The sequence below is a fragment of the Schistocerca gregaria genome, chromosome 1 (assembly GCF_023897955.1).
Source record: "Schistocerca gregaria isolate iqSchGreg1 chromosome 1, iqSchGreg1.2, whole genome shotgun sequence".
Classification (NCBI taxonomy): Eukaryota; Metazoa; Arthropoda; class Insecta; order Orthoptera; family Acrididae; genus Schistocerca; species Schistocerca gregaria.
The window spans coordinates 875,509,226-875,527,019 of record NC_064920.1 but is presented as its reverse complement, the minus strand read 5'-3'; positions in this window follow the sequence as shown (position 1 = coordinate 875,527,019).

Below are 17,794 nucleotides of genomic sequence, written 5' to 3'. Positions count from 1 at the left end.
CAAGGTCAGATTAGTCCATCATCCAGACTGTTGCCCCTGCAACTACCGAAAAGGCTGCTGCCCCTCTTCAGGACCCACGCGTTTGTCTGGCCTCTCAACATATACCCCTCCGTTGTGGTTGCACCTACGGTACGGCCATCTGTATCGCTGAGGCACGCAAGCCTCCCCACCAACGGCAAGGTCCATGGTTCATGAGGGGGAGGTTTCCTTATATGAACAACAAATCACACTATATGCCCTTGTTTCCATATATGAAGAAGTGCATATAGTGTGATTTGTTGTAAACATCAGAGCTGCACTTGAGAATGGGCAGCGTCTGACACTAGTAGTGCAAGGAAAGTAATTTAAAACACCACCTGGTGGAATAATGTTATTTTCAACGTTTTCCTGCGTTAACGAACTACTTAGTTATTTCGTTTCCTCTTCTCTGTCTTTACCCCCTTGAATAATTCGCATAATGAATGCAGCTATTCGCATACTGCAACAGAGTAAATATACATCATCCCAGTACTCCGATAATCTCCTTAGACATTACGTAGTCAATTTAGAAACTATGTAGATATCGTGTTTATTGATATAAGTTGCTTTAAAATGAAAACTATACACATGGCAAAAGTACGTAAACTTTATTTCGAAAGTATTCGCCATAACTATCTATACAGCTACCCCACTGTGAGACAAGATGGTCAGATCCTTCATGGAAAAGTTACCTAAGGAACATAATTCTACCCCGGCGTTCTCTTCTTCATCCAAAGCGAATCGACAGCCACGAGTGCCATTCAACAGAACTCCTAAAATATAGGGATCGCATGGGGAGACATCTGGACTGTATGGAGGCAAGGTGGCGAAAGTTGTTTCGACTACGCTGCAGACGTTTCGCTGTGGAGACCATACACATCCACCATACAGTCCCGATCTCTCGTCAGGCACTTTCCTTATTTTTAGAGCCCTGAAGAATGATATTCATAGCCGTCGATTTGCTTCGGACGAAGAGGTGCACTCCTCGGTACAATCATGGTTCCGTATGGAATCGCAATCATTTTTCCATGGGGGCGTTTACCATTTTGTCTCACAGTGGGATAAAATTATTGGAAGTTATGGCGATCACTTTTGAAATTATAAACAGTTTACTTTCTTTTATTCCTTATGCCCTATTTTCATTTGACTGCTCCCTATATTACCAACTGATGATAATCGTTACAAACTGTAGCTTTATACTCTTCAGATGGAATTAATAATTCCAGAAATTAGCTTTCCTTATCTATTTTGCTGGTCAACTGATTTCTTTTTTCCCAAATTGTATTTATTTATTTTGAGACCGATTTGTATTCCTTAGAAACTTTAAGGAATAAGATGCACTCATTAATACGCAGGTAGAATTCAAATGGGTCCTATTATCCCAATAAGTGAGTTACTCGTTAAAGTTACCCTTTGTTAGACCCATTTGTATTTCTGTTGCAAGCATTTGTAATACCATTCATTCTCTTGTACGTTCAGCCAATCTCTGACTCTTCTGTGGCATAAAATGCAGGAACAATGCGGGGCAATGTTTTAACACGTGAAGAGAACTAAAATTTGGCAGTTATTCCAGAGTGATTTTCGATTGGATTTAGGTTTCAGTTCGCCATGTACAAATCAGACTATCTGCTTCTCACCATAACATTTCACCCGGATCCCGTAGTGAATATATCAGCCTTCCGCCGCTGAAAGAAGCTTACCGTCAGTGATTCGCCTTCCTGTAATTGCAATGCTTGTCGTTTCTCTGCAGTTATCGTTTCGCGGCAAAAGCCTTTCTGCTGCCGTAACGGCCTCTCCCAGTTCAGTCTGCGGTCCCTTTTGTTACAAATATTTCTCGAAGAGAGGGGAGCGTTATGGATAACATTTTTCTTCTCCAACGTTGTAATCCGGCTTAACAGTTCGACTGCGAAAGTTAGATACAGAAAAGCTGCATTCGTGAGATAAACGAGGCCAATAAAACACGCCCTGGAGGGGGACTCGGATCGGAACGTTTCCGGCCTTTTGCACATAACGCGCCACTTCCAACTCTTGGCACGCCGCGCCGAACGCACTTTATCAGCTGAAAACTACAAATCGGTGGGATTCCAGTACTGCCCTTTACTGTGGTTTTCTGTTAAGTCCAACCATCAAACAGATTTACTGTCTTTTTTCTGCTGTTTTACTATTGCGAGATTTGCGAGTTTCAGTCAAGCGACGATCCACGAGGCTCTTCAGAAACAACGTGCAGTGCTGTTGCTCACTGCAGCGCGTATATGTGTAGCTTAAGGGAAGCCACACTGTAAATCAGTCGAAACATTTTCTTGGAATGCTTCTCCGAAAAAGAACGAAAGGAAAGAATTTTCGATAAGAACCTTGATTCGTCAGGAAACATCTCATCAGATGTGCGGTGTCTTCCAATTTGTAGTTGTATGTTGAAGTGAGATGCATGGGAACATCAAGGTGTGCTTGAATGCCAAAATGATTTACGTGAACGTTGGCTTTGGTGACCGATGCCACGTGTGTTAAAAGTGTACAGTTTCATGAAGGAAAATGAATGATATTTTTGGCAACTGCTTCAGACGTCCTCCAATCGGAGGCAATATAATATGGTGTTTTGATGATTCAAACTATCTTTATGCCAGCCTGACGCTATAAATGACGCAACAGTTTTCTCAGCATCACTTTCGAAGTCGCTTGTAATTGGTCTTGTCTGACTAAAACTGACACGCCGCGTGACAGGTTCTCAGAAACGGGCACGGGAGTAAACAGAAATGCGAGCCTATCTCCTCAGTGATGGTTTCATTCGATGTTGGACAAGCGCTTTCACAACATCCTGTCAACTCCCCGTAGGTTATTAATTTACAGAGATCCTCTTCAGTCGTACCAAAATTTATTCAGAAAGCGACTGGTTTCGAGAGTTTAAATCCCATCTTTAGGTTTATGAATTTACAGTCTTTGGTAAAAATGACTGACTGGCTAGAAAGCATGTTATGTATTACCAAATACTATAATTTTAATACTATGATTTGAATAAATATTAGTACAAGTGAAGCTGACCTCTAACAATTCATTGTCATGCCTCTTATGTGCGTATCTTCTACGAACCAAATCTTGTGCAACTCTGATAGAAATCTGTCTCAGTGTTCGGATTACATACAGGATGATTTCGTTAAGATGTTACCGACTTTTGGTAATGATCGAGAAAAGTATATGTATCATCATCAGTAGGAGAAGGCAGTCAATGCCACAATGACAACAGGAGCTTTATTGACGATTTTTGGCCTTTTAAATACATCTTTCATTTGTATTGACTTTAGCTACCACAAAGTATTGTACTTCATGCTTACGTATTTGCCGGCCGGAGTGGCCGTGCGCTTCTAGGCGCTACAGTCCGGAACCGAGCGAGCGCTACGGTTGTAGGTTCGAATCCTGCCTCGGGCATGGATGTGTGTGATGTCCTTAGGTTAGTTAGGATTAATTAGTTCTAAATTCTAGGCGACTGAAGACCTCAGAAGTTAAGTCGCATAGTGCTCAGTCATTTGAACCTTACGTATTGTGCTTCCAAACACGTAAACGCCGCCTAGCCGATCTTCCGTCCGCTGCTTCGGAAGTTTCCTCCATGCCAGTCTGTCGTAGCTTGCGAACAAGTTTTCTAATCCACTATAATTTGTACTCCAAGATTTGAGTCAACACTAGAAGTGTGGTCCTATCTTGCACTGCTGCATGCCTTAGCCGAAGGTAAGAATCGAGGTCACTTCACGGTTCCACTACGACTCTGGCTATTCGTTGCTAGTCTAGGGCAATGTTTTTATAAAATTCCTTTACCTTGGCATTTTAGGTCCATACCAAATTTTCGCTGCGTATGACTAATGCGTTAATTTCAGTCACCCTAAAAGTAAATCCCCCTTCATTATGTTTTTTTTTTTGTAGTATAAAAAAAATTACTTCCTACTCATGCTAGATAAGACCATACCCCTAATCTATTTTTATGTATTTTGCCCATGCGTAAATTCTGAAGATGCCTCAAAAAGTCGAAACATGGCAATAAAGCTCCTATTATCATTGCAACCTAGACAGTTTTTCCTACTGAAAATATATCACAGTTGCTGTGTCATGGACATAGAGTGAGAACATTGATATATGTATTAATTTGACATAAGATATCCTTGTTCGCAAATGACCCATTCGAAAGTTATAAAAGGTTCTGATGCCTTTTACAGCGGAACACGTGTACCAGTACTCTGATTGCAAAGATGGCAGGGTAGGAAACTTCAGAGGTTGTAGCATGGACCAAAACAAGAAAAAATGAGTGATAAACATGAGATCTAAAATACGTACCATATGCGCTATGAGCACTTGTTTATTTTCGCTTCTATGGGATGCATCTCGGCTATTGGCCAAGTGCCGACAGTTCCTTGCGCAAGCGTCTTAGAGAATATATTTACTTGACATTTTTTTCTTGCTATGACCCATACTACCTCCTCCAAAAACATGGAAAGTGAAGGGCTTTTAGTGAAAGCGTTGTGCTTCACTGTATGGAAGAAGAACAAGTACTCACAAACCTTAAGGAATGCATTTCAGAGCGCATATTAACTAGACTTTTTTCTGTTTTGGTACATAGTACCGCCTCTTAAATTTGTCTACTGTACAATATTAGCAACAACGTTACCGGTACATGTAAGCGATATCAGAATGATATCAGCTACTCGGTCGTTCCTGGACCAGGGTCCCTTATCTGAAAATTATACATTCACCCACCTCCGCCATTCTTGAGAGTCTGTAAATCATCACGGCATCATCCTGTAAGTTATCCACGCAGACATCGCGCATTAACACACCGCTTTCCAAATTCGCGGAGGTGCACTGGGCATGGGCCGAATCCGCCGGATGGATTAGCGGATTTACGACGAGGGCTGGCGTACCGGGCAGCCTAGAGGTGGATAATAGGCCGTTTCCAACATCCTACCAGATTAATACCGGGCTTGTAGCTAAGCCTCGCACTTTTACACGAATCGCAAACATTTTGAAAAGGCATTCTACGTTTCATATGAGATAACAGTAGAGGCAGACACATGGAGTGTAGAAATTCCGGCACTGGGCATCAGGTCACTCTCTACCATTAACGCTGCCAAATCCAGATTAACATGCTGTCACCGTGAAGATACCGATAAGACTGGAAGAAATAAGAAAGAAGAATAAATTTCGTGTTGCATGCATTGACAAAGCTTATTCCTCTTAAGAAGGAGACGGAGGACTTCCATATGCCACGCTATTAACGTTTCTCCAAAAATTAATACGTATGGCCTAGTTTCCCCCAGAGAAATGGTAAAGCCAATGCTTTCCTTTATCAGTCACTCCACTTTCTCCCCCCCCCCCCCCCCCCCCACCTCCCCCGATATTCATTAACTGTGTGCTTTCGTGTTGCTCTTTCTCTCCATTATTCTATCCCTTTTTCTCATTCCCACTACACTCATAATTATGTCATACCTACCAACAATGTATAATTTTTTTGTACTTCAAATGTATGAATATGAACTGATGGTGTGCGTTTTTTCTGTCTGGACTACTGTGATCTGTAATTTATGAATGTAGTGTAATATACTTATAAAGAAACCGGGTGTAATGGATATAAGTGTAGATATTTTTATACAAATCACCAATTTCAGTAATTGATTTTTTTCTGAATGATTTTAGCTGCACCGCTAAGTTGATCACACTTGTCAGTATAGGTTAATGGTTTTGCGTTCACGTATCCACACTTCAACGCCTGACCTACTACCCGGAAAACCAGCATTAATGGCCTGCTCTTGCCACGTGTGCTTGAAGGTACTAATCAACTTAAAAACGTACTACACCTAATACTCATAATTATTTGTCTGAAAATGAACTGAATACTGATGTTATGTTGTAAATTACACTGTTCGCACTTACCGTTAAACGATGTATACCTAGTGTAAGATATGTATAATGCAGTTTAGGTACAAGAGATGCTCTAAAGGCCCCCATATTTCAAGGTTAAAAAATTAAATAAATATTTCTAAAAGAATGAAGACATGGCATCACGTATCTATTGGAGAAAATATTCTGTTATTTATTTGAAAATTGTTATGGTATACAACGGCAAATAAATTAAATTTGATGGCCGGAGGAAGCACGGAAACAGTTCTTTTTCCAAATGCATTTCGACCAACAATAAGCACCAAGATGCAATTTACTGCATCTCATGTTGATATTAAAACCTAATCTTCCATTTCGATCCTCTTTTGTACTGCATTTGGTGGCAGTACGTGCTTGTGCGTGTTTCACCTAAGCGACGAGACGCAGAGAGATACGGACGTATTCAGAGCTCATTTGTATACGTTTATACGGGAGAGATTTATCCGTACAAAGGAGGCCGTGTGGCCTCTCCACACAGTGGAGACGGCTCGGTGGATTATTGAGCGTGTCTGGAGTCAGTGATGCGGCGTAATTTGATACGTGTGCAAATTAAGCGGAGCGTTTTGTCTGCTCGCATTAAATTGTATTTCATTTCGCGCTGATGCACTCTGTAATTGGATGCTGTGTATTTTTAATGAACGCACGCTCTGGTAGTGTGTATATGTTTTGGGAATATGATGTGCACAGAAACCTGGCGATAATCAATTGGTGGTCCAGCCACACTCGCGCTGCGCGAAGGGCATGACTAGCCCCTGTAGCCGGCACGGAATGCTACCGGCCAAACAGAGCGCGCCACGGCGAGTAATCGGCCACTTGAACAGCAGGTCAGCGCTGCAGTGTGTTTCATGAAGGCGATGCTTGATTTGTGGGGCGCTCAACTGCGCAGTCATCGCGCCCGTACAAAGACCCAATTCTTACACAGTCCATTTTTTTCATAATCCAAACTAGACGCTGTCACAAACGATGAAGATGATGATGAAGAAATGATAAGGACAACACAAACACCCAGAGCCCGGGCAGAGACAAAATCCCAAAACCTGCCGGGAATCGAATCCGGGACCTCATAATCCAGAAGCAGCAACGCTAGCCACTAGACTATGAGCTGCGGACAGCGCGTCTGATGTTACGTGCAAAGTACATATGTTTCTCTTTGTCTAACAAGGAAACATTGTCAACTAGGAAAAGAGAGGACACGTGCAAGATGTCAGCCCCCGCCATCGATTCAGCCGGAAGATTTTACCCACTATTCTGAGAGTACGCATTTATGACCTTCTGAAAGTAGAGCATTTGAACACACTCGTGAATCGCTTGTACCTCGATCGCTCCGCTGCACTGCGCCCCTTTTGTCCGATCGCAAGGTGCCGTACAGTGTACTGAGTGAGAGGTGGATACCGGATCGTTGTAATTACAGTGTGGGTACTCACCGAGATCCATAATAGGCTGTAATGGTGGTATAGCAGCGAAACGTGGCAGATGTGATTGTGCGTTAACGCGGTGACGATTTATGGTGGAAAAAAATAGTGCCAATTTTGACCAACAGGTGCAAATCTAGCGGTGTACACTTTGTATGGCGTATGATAGCCCAACTGTCATCTGAGAAGCGACAATGCGAGTGAACAGAATGGGTATCAAGAAGATAGATTGTGCACTTCTAGTGAAACTGTTCTGTGTAAACGGTAGCAATTGCAATGCTTCATTGAGAGAGTATCGTTTACTGAAATGTGTCTGATGTCATTTCATGGTTTAAAGAAAATGATGATGAAATTTGAAAACACGGTTGAGCCTGGCGTGGCACCCGGAAGAGGAAGATCTCTTATACCGTTATAAGTTATTGATGAGGTAGCTGTTGCTCCAACTGACCATGCAGCACGTGTCGTACAGTGTCACAGAAATTGTCCATCCCAAGTACAACAAACCGGTAAATTTTGTGGTCTAAGTTACACTGGCACCCGTACAAGATGCAGACTGTGCAGCAACTGAAACCTCGTGATCCGTAGGATAGTTCTGAATTTGCTCTTTGGTTTCTGCGGATCGAAGTTGATGCGTGTGGGCAGGCAACATTCTATGGAGTAATGAGGCACATCTTACGCTACAGGGTGCAGTGAAAAACAGAACTGCCGAATTTGGAGTGCTGTTTAATCGTGTGTTGGGCATCAAGACCCACTGCGCTAGCCTTATGTGACTGTGTGATGTGGATTCATAAGCACCTACATTCTTGGTCCGTTCTTCTTTGAAGGAAACATACCCAAGGGAGCCTGTTACGTGTACCTTGAGGTCTACGTGTTATTGAGAACTCTTTGTACAGTATATGGTGCCTGCTTTGGAAGAGCGTAACTGTGTCGTGTTTTCAAATTTCATTGTCATTTCCTTCAAACCAATTAATGTCATAGGACACCTTTCAGTAAACGATTCTCTCTCAGTGCAATTCTGTAGCTGCTGCCGTTCACATAGAACAGTTTCACTAAAAGCGCACCGGCCCTCTTCTTGACTTAGAGCATTATGTTGATTTTCATGCTTGTTGTCCTAGCTCAATGTATATATGATTAAAGCCTTTCTTTTTAACTTTAAAAATGGCAGAGTTTCTGAGTGCGCGCCTTTGAGCAACCGGCAGTACCTTTTTCCTCCCTCGAGTATATGGTCAGGAAAGGGGATTTTTAATTACCACTACTGCTGAGCGGGCAAGCAAATTATATGTGGACGAATATATTTGTACTAATGTTTGTGTAAAATGTGTTACAGAAACGATCATTTATAACGAGACACGCAGTAATGCGAAGGAGCTGGTGAAGATGAGCTGTTCGGCTCAAAATTTCATGAACGATAGCCATCAGATAATGCCCATGGAGATAAGCATAATGAGAGATGTCACTGCAAACTTGTGCTGAACGTTGTTTCAGCCGGCCGCGGTGGCCGTGCGGTTCTGGCGCTGCAGTCCGGAACCGCGGGGCTGCTATGGTCGCAGGTTCGAATCCTGCCTCGGGCATAGGTGTGTGATGTCCTTAGGTTAGTTAGGTTTAAGTAGTTCTACGTTCTAGGGGACTTATGACCTAAGATTTTGAGTCCCATAGTGCTCAGAGCCATTTGAACCATTTTGAACGTTGTTTCGAAGCCGGCGCCGTCGTATTATATGCCTCAAAATATTAGCTGACTATTGTTTACAGGGAGATTTTTGACGATTCCTTTTCTTTGTAATTCCTGTTGTGTACGCGCATCCTACATTTGGAAATGAGTTATTATTTAATTACCCTTTCAGTGTGTCATTGTCATTGTAGTTTACAAATCTTCTCTTTTTGAAATGTTGCCCATGAAATGTCATCCAATGTGTGGCGAACAATATAAAAAAACGTTAATTTATATTTGAAAGCATGTTACAGCAATTTGCAATTCAATAAATGTTATGATAGTATTAATGAGCATTTAAACTAATACATCTATATTAGTTAGCCCAGACGATCGCCTCGTGAATAAAGGAGTAGTCTCAACAACTTACAACCGATAAAATGGATATTTTACATCAACAAGTGAGTAACTAATTTTTTAGTAGTGATAGTGTTACTTCTGCAACACGTACATAGGTATTGAATGGGTGTGTCACGTACATTTTAGTAAATATATAATTAATAGCATGTAGTTTCATACTTCGTTTTCACACTTAATTATTGTATCTTTCAAACAATAGCCCATTTGTTTCATTTCCCAGAATATTTCTTGCGAGAACTACCCTGTGACAGCTTTTCACGAATAACGTGCTTGATTTTAATTTAAAATTTCATTTTGAGGTTTTCGAAGTTTATAAGTCTACACCGAGCTATGTGATAACCCATTAACAACATTAGGACGCCATTTAACGACTGCTTTTATTTATTCATTTATACATCATACATAAGGTCAGCGTTGCTACAATTGTAAGATTTTCTTGTGTTCTTCCATTTACTGTACTGGACAAAGATGCATAAGCGCGCTTCACGAGTAATGATCTTTGTATTTACACTGTAATCTGTGGTGCACTTGCTTGACAGCCAGTTATGAAGCGCTGGAGCATTCTTATTAGAGGCAAAGTAACGAGCAATCGAGTTTTCAGAGAAGAATTTTGGAGAAATGATCTAGAACACTTTATTATAAAGATGATAATTTTTTTATAAAGCTATTTTTATGGTTGTATTGATGAAGAAGATTTATGGTGGAAAATTGCAAGGTAACCCATGCGCACTCAAAAATGGAAATAAGTCTGTTTGTCAGTACAGTTAATTGAAGGAAATCATTGTCCCTTAGTTAAAATATTCATGATTTGTGTTAATTTGATTTTTTTTCATTATGTCACAAATTATGCAACTGTTTGAAATATCTGTAATATTTGTAATGAGAGAATTTCAAATTGTTAGTCTCCTTACGTTGTACAATCTCCTTTTTTTTCAATAATGTTTCAAGAACAATTGACTTTAGAGTAAAACCTTCCTTCATCAAACTTAGCAGAGTTTAAACTATGTTGTCGTGTGTGCCTTGCAACTTACGCCACACGTCATCACACGTTATTCCTGATAAGGAAAGAAAAATTTGCTTTCGAGAAAGTAATTACACGATACACATAACAGCATGCTGATCAAATGGTAAGTTACTTTTGTTTCAAGGGAAATAACGCTTCCCGTTCTTGTGAACTAACAGTAGGTCCTCAGAATAATAAGGTATTGTACTAAGAAGGGAAACTCCCAAACGCACCCCTGCTTAGATTTAGTAGTAAGATGGCCCAGTAAATACTCCGTCAATAACTGGACACACGTCAGGTATGAAAACAGGAAGAATTGGTCCTGAACTGTGAAAAAACATGCAAAATCGAAACCGTGAACGCTCCAAGCTCAAGACGTGTAATATCGAGCGAATTTGAACAGCGACGGCGTCGTGGTTGTGTGACTGTTGTTTTGGACTGCACAGAGGGCATCATTGTTCAAATGACGCTCGTGCCTTTATTTCCAAATTATAAACGGTCGGTTCGATCATTGACACGTCTGTTCGCTGTATACAAATTAGCGTCTTCTATGTCGTCGTGTAAAGTCAATTTGCAACAGCGAAGCGTAACGAAGGGACTTCCAGACGTACGTACCTCCTATTTGTTCTACGCAAGTACCACATGTTATGGCTCTTGCGTTGCGTTTTGGAAATTTTGACTCCCAGAGTTCCTTTGTTGTAACATAGTTCACACCCGCTTATTTCTTGTTTTCATTTCTGTGATAGGTCTATGTGGCATTTCGCCTGCTCTCACTATTCACGAGAGTTGCTAGCGACGGTAATATGTTCTTACCGGTTCCAACGAGAAATACAGGCTCCGCAACGAACTTCAGACGTCACACTAATCGGGTCGTCCGCCACATATTCGCGAACGCTCGGCACCCTGCAGGGTCCCACGAGAAATCAATATTTAATGGAAAAGGTACCCAGTAAAGGTCTTAATTCTGTTGTGTGCTGTCGAGAACTTGCATGCATTAAAACACACAGTGAAGAATTGTCAAACTCATCTCAAGTAAAACTTCCTGGCAGATTAAAACTTTGTGCCGGACCGAGACTCAAACTCGGGACCTCTGCCTTTCGCGGGCAAGTGCTCTACCATCTGACCCACCCAAGCACGACTCAGGCCCCGTCCTCACACCTTTACTTCTGCCAGTACCTCGTCTGCAAGGTTCGCAGGAGAGCTTCTGTGAAGTTTGGAAGGTAGGAGGCGACGTACTGATAGAAGTAAAGGTGTGAGGACGGGGCGTGAGTCGTCAGTTTCATATCAGCGGACACTCCGCTCCAAAGTGAAAATCTCATTCTGGGAATCATCTTAAGTAGTTACTTGCTCCCCGCCGGAGACGGCTGCTGGCACTCGACAATGTTAAATAAAATGTAGATGACACCTCTATAGACTGTGTAACAAAAACAAAATTTCTAGGAATGAGTGTTGATTCTCAGTTTAAGTGGTGTGAACACACAAAGACACTTGCAAACAGAATGTCATCAACATGTTATGCCCTTAGAATCCTATAATCAATGTGGAACATGCAGTGTCTTTTAGGTACATATGATTCATATGTACACTCAGTTCTTAGCAATGGCATTCTTTTTTGGGGAACAAACGCACAAAATGTGGACGCAGTTTTCAAATACCAGAAAAGAGCCATAAGAATAATAACCAAAAATACTAATCGAGCTCAGTGTAAAGACCTGTCAAAACGTTGGAAATGTTAACTGCTCCACGTGAATACATTTACCAGTCAGTTGTATACAGCAAAAATAAAATTGGTAATTACTGCGCAGACAGCTCTGTCCATGACCATGAAACTAGAGATAGATTCAACTTATATTTACCAAGAAAAAATTAACATAAAACTCAAAACAGTATTTTCTACCAAGGAATAAAACTATACAATAAATTACCAAAGAAATTAAAGAAATTGCAAAAATACAGTTATTTAAAAAGGCAGCTGTAAAGTACCTGCTATGTCATAAATTTTACACATTGAAGGATTACATAGATAAAATAGAGTAGGGGTTTGCTAAAAAATGTTATACAAATTAATAATAATAATTATAAAACATCCAACATTCCATATAACACCTTCACTTTATGTTTTTTTTTCCTTCTTCTCTCTTTCGGGAAATAGTTACCCCCAAGCTATGCTTAGCACAATACAAACACCTCTTCCTCGTTTGGAGCTCAACATCTCTCTCATTATGGAGGGATGCTGACTCAGTTTTCGGTACAGAAAATGGCCCAGAGATCACCAGTATGTGTGTGTGTGTGTGTGTGTGTGTGTGTGTGTGTGTGTGTGTGAGTGTGTGTGTGTGTTAGTGCGTGTAGTGAGTTACGTGCTATGAAACAATGTGTGTATAATGTGTGCAGTGACTGATAGTGAGATATGAGTGAACAGTGTGGCATTACATTATTTAATAAGTTATTTGTATAAAAAAGTATTGTATATCAGGAGTAAATCTAATGATTGCCTCTATCTAGAAGTCTGTAAATATATGTGTATACGAATTAGCTTATTTTAAATTGATCTAAACTTGTAAATACTTTGACATGTCCTATATACTTGTCAAAAGAGATCTACGAATGAATAAAGCTACTACTACTACTGCTATTACAATGACCTGCTGTGACACGCGTTGTGTCGCACGCTCCGCGGCCTGTTTCTCTCGTTGGACTCGTTTCTTACCACATGACTCGTATTCTATGACCAATGCAACTGCCAAAAGCACAGAAAGAGAAGAAACATTTCAGTGACCGGACGGACAGTTTATAATTTTGTGGAAAAAAAATGGGGCACCAAGGAGATGTGAAGGCGAATTTACTCATTTACAGCCTAACAACGTGACCGCACCACCACGACGCCATGGTTCAAAAAATGGTTCAAATGTCTCTGAGCACTATGTGACTTAACTTCTGAGGTCATCAGTCGCCTAGAACTTAGAACTAATTAAACCTAACTAACCTAAGGACATCACACACATCCATGCCCGAGGCAGGATTCGAGCCTGAGACCGTAGCGGTCACACGGTTCCAGACTGAAGCGCCTAGAACCGCAGTGCCACACCGACCGGCTGCCATGGTTCCTGCAATTCGCTCAGTGTTGCACAGTATAAGCTTGACCCACTCACAGTCTCTATTTTGCTTCTTTCTTCACGGTCTTCCTGTTTTCATACGAGATCTGTGTTCAGATTTTGACGGACTGTCCAGTGGGCCATTTTACCACTAAACCTGAGGGTGCTGCAGTGGGGAGTTTCCCTTGTAAGTACGCAGACTAATTTACAGTGAGCAGTGAAGATAATATTAAATAGTTATTTTATGTCGTGTTGAGCAGTATTAATTTTGTGGATATTTCAAGACAGACGTTTCACATCATGGCATGTAACTTTCACAAAGTACTGCAGCACTGAGTTTCAGTTAAACAATGTTCACTGACACATGAGTATGCAAATAGTTCATTTCGGGATTCAGTTAGATTCATTTTCATTATTTCAAATTCAGCATCTCATTAAGATTAAAATTTTGTTTCACGACACTATTCACATGCGCAGTACAGAGCCAAACAACAGTTTTGCACAGCAATTGCATACTGAGTTTTTGAAGAAAGAAGTACTTAGCATATATCAATTACGTTGAAAGCTTACGCAATATACTTGCCAGATTCAATCACGAACATACAAGGTGACAGTTGTTGAACCATATGAAATAAAACCGTCATAACTTCTGAACGGTTTGCGTTAGGACGTTCAAACTGCACGATTGTCCGCGCTGCGTAATTGGAGTTAGTATGAGCATATGCACGCACTTTGTTAGCAACGAAGCCCACTTTCATGTGGATGGGTTCTTCAATAAGCAAAATTGACGCATTTGGGAGACTGAGAACCCGCATTTCGCGATCCAGAAGTCTCTTCACACTGAACTGGTGACTGTGTGTTGTGCAATGTTCAGTCACGGAATAATCGGTGCGATATTCCTTGATGGCACGGTGACTACGGCACTGTAAGTTTAAGGTTTTGGAAGATGATTTCATCCTCATTATCCAAAGTGACCCTGATTTCGACAAGATGTGGTTCATGCAAGACACGACACGATATCATTGAAGCAGGAGTGTGTCTGATGTCATTGGGGAGCACTTTGAGGACCGCATTCTGGCTCTGGGTATGTCAGAGGCCACTGTAGTTGGCCTCGATTGGCTGCCATATTCTGAACACATGGGCCTTCTTTTGAGGCATATATTAAAATAAGGAGTACAGAAATAACCACAAAATCATTGCTGAGCTGAAAACAACAATTCAAGAGGTCATAGACGTATCGACGTTCCGACACTTCAGCGGGGCATGCAGAGTATCGCTATTCGTCTGCGCCACATCATCGCCTATCATGGTAGGCATATCGAACACCTCATAATCTAAATCCGAATATCTATAGTGACGTTTACATGCCGAATAAAGTCTGTGCATGCTGTAGTTTGTAACTACTTCACAGTTTTTTTAATGTAGTTCAATAATTGTCACCATGTACATGTGCATGATAAGTCGTTTTGCATGTATGTGAATGGTACAGGGAAATAACTATCCTCGTGAATGGCGGACCAGCCCAAACTCTTGTGGACTCTGGAGCATCATATTCAATAATTTCGGAGAAGCACCGTCGCCCGTTGCAGAAAACCGTATACATTGACAACAAAGCATCTCTGCTGAAGGTGGCTAATGGAAAATATGTAAAACCTACAGTAAGGTGTGCCATTCGTGTAGTCATGACGTCATTCTCGGATGAGACTTTTTGAAACATTCTCGGGCAACTATAGAGTGTGGTCGCTCGAAGATTATGCTAGACGAGATGAGGTACTGTGGACAGGAAGATACGCATCCGAGTGTGGAGACTATATGTACTGGATGAACCTCCGAGCAACATAGGTCTCCTAGCAACTATCAAATAATATGACGCTGTGTGTAAATTTTAAGTGCTTATTTATCACAGATAAATTTGATAGAGAGTCCGGCATGATCATGATAATACAGTCTCATACGTTTTCTTAATTCTGTAAAACATCCAGCATTTCTACCAGTTCTGCCGTCGCTATCGGTGCACGTTCGTATGTAGCTTCTAGGTACAGCTCGCGACGAACCAAGATCATCTAAGAAATGAACTTCTAAGCACCTGAATGCTCTATGCTGTAGCTATTACAGTTACGTCTGCTTTGACATTGTAACATATTTGGGAAGTATGCGCGTGATGTTAATCAAGTTTTCAATGAAGCTTTCCACAAAGTCGATATTTGATGTGAGTGAACATTAGTAATATCCGATGTTTTTGTCTTGGCTCACTTACGACACTTTCGCCGTTCCTGATATTAAATGCAATGCAGGCCTGTACAAAGCGGCATTCCATATTTGGCGTGCACTGGAAATCGACCTGGTGAAATTCCAAAACCGTGGTAGCTTACCGCAGTGCCAGTCGCTACCGTTGCTATGGTCCCTGCAGTCTCTCCTGCCTAAAAATCTGGAGATCACCTGCAAACGAATTCAAGAAATCACTATACTGCATTTGAACTGTGTATGTAATGTTCACTATACATAATAAATAAAATACAGAAAGCATGTAGGAAAATGTATCTGTCTCCCACCAAGTCACATGGAGAGATTTATTACGTTCAGAAAGACGTAGCTACCATGAAAATAATATTAAAATATAGGACAGTGTGGGAGGAGGTAACGGCTCCTGAATGGCTGAAGCAAACATTCATTGTGAATGCCACATTGGAGACGATATCGATATAAAGCGGCACTTATTGCTAGGCTCTTGTGACCGGTAGATTCGTCATCGACACTCATGTTAGGTATGATTATAGTGGGGCTGAATATTCGGGTGATGATTTGAAACACTTATCCTGCTCGATTGACATTGAGTTTTCCTCCCCACGATCGGCTCGGGGTATAGCCACCTTAGTAGAAATAATTGACGCAGGTCTTAACTTGTGGTCCCTAAAAGTAAATTAATAATGTATTGTAAATGGGGTGTGAGTATCACCATAAAATCCAGTTTTAACTTGACTACACCTAGTATAGTTGGGTTGAGAGCCAGTGGTAACTGACATTTTATTCATTTCTGCTCATGCTTTTGCGCCTGCTGTATGAAAGTGTTGGGTGCATCCATTGTACGAGAGGTTACAGAGGTAAAAGTGTAGGTTGAGAACAGTGGTGCCGGACTATTACATAGGAATTCCCGTCCCCTGGATTCCAAAGGTGATGGAATCTGCACTCACTAGTACGACTTGTAACAGCATTCCGTACAGAAGAACCACACTTTCCGAAAATTCTCCCAGTAACCCAAAGACGAACATTCGCCTTCCTACTACGACTGTGACACTCTCGCCCCGTTTCACATCGATTTGTAACGTTACTCCCAGATATTCAAACGACGTCACTGTGTCAAGCAGGACACCACTGATGCTGTTTCCGAACATTATAGTTTTTTACTACACATCTGCATTCAGTTATATTTCTTTCCATCCAGAGCTATCTGCCATTCATCGCACCAACTAGGAGTTTTATCTAAGTCATCTTATATCGTCCTACAGTCACTCAACGACGGCACCTTTCAGTGTACCACAGCTTCATTGGTAAACAGCGTCAGATTGCCGCTCATCCTGTCTATCAAGTCATTTATGTATACAGAAAGTAGTAGTTGGTCTATCAAGCTTCCCTGGAACGCTCCTGACGACACCCATCTCTCTGACAAACACTCGCCATCAAGGACAACGTACTGAGTTCTGTTGCTTAAGAAGTCCTCGAACCACTCACTATCTGGGAGCCTATTCCATACGCTCATACTTTCGTTAACATACTGCAGTGGAGGAAAGTCTTAAACGCTTCCCAGAAATTTAGGTACATGGAACCTGCCAGTTGCCCTTCATCTATGATTCAGCGAAATAATATGAGAGGATAGGAAGCTGAGTTTCACACGAGCAATCCATTCCAATGCCGTGCTGATTCAGTGGACAGAAGCTTTTCCGTGTCAAGGAAACTTATTGCATTCGAACTGAGAATGTGTTCAAGAAGTCATACCTAATATTCCTCGCGATACTGGGCATCGGTTCATTGTATCCTAACGATGTTGCTATTTTCTGGTGTTTTTGATTCACTTCTGTGCCTGGGAGATACTAAATATAAACTTACAATATTAGTGGGTGTAAGACTTTCACCGTTCGAGTATTCTCTATTTCAATTTCCTCTTTCAGCTCTTCTCATCCTGTATTCCACTTCCTTCAAAACTAGGCACGTCTCCATTGACACTATTCAGCAGCTATCCGTTGAGAGCACTTTGCTCGCGGAACACAGCCTCTGTGTACAGAGCTCT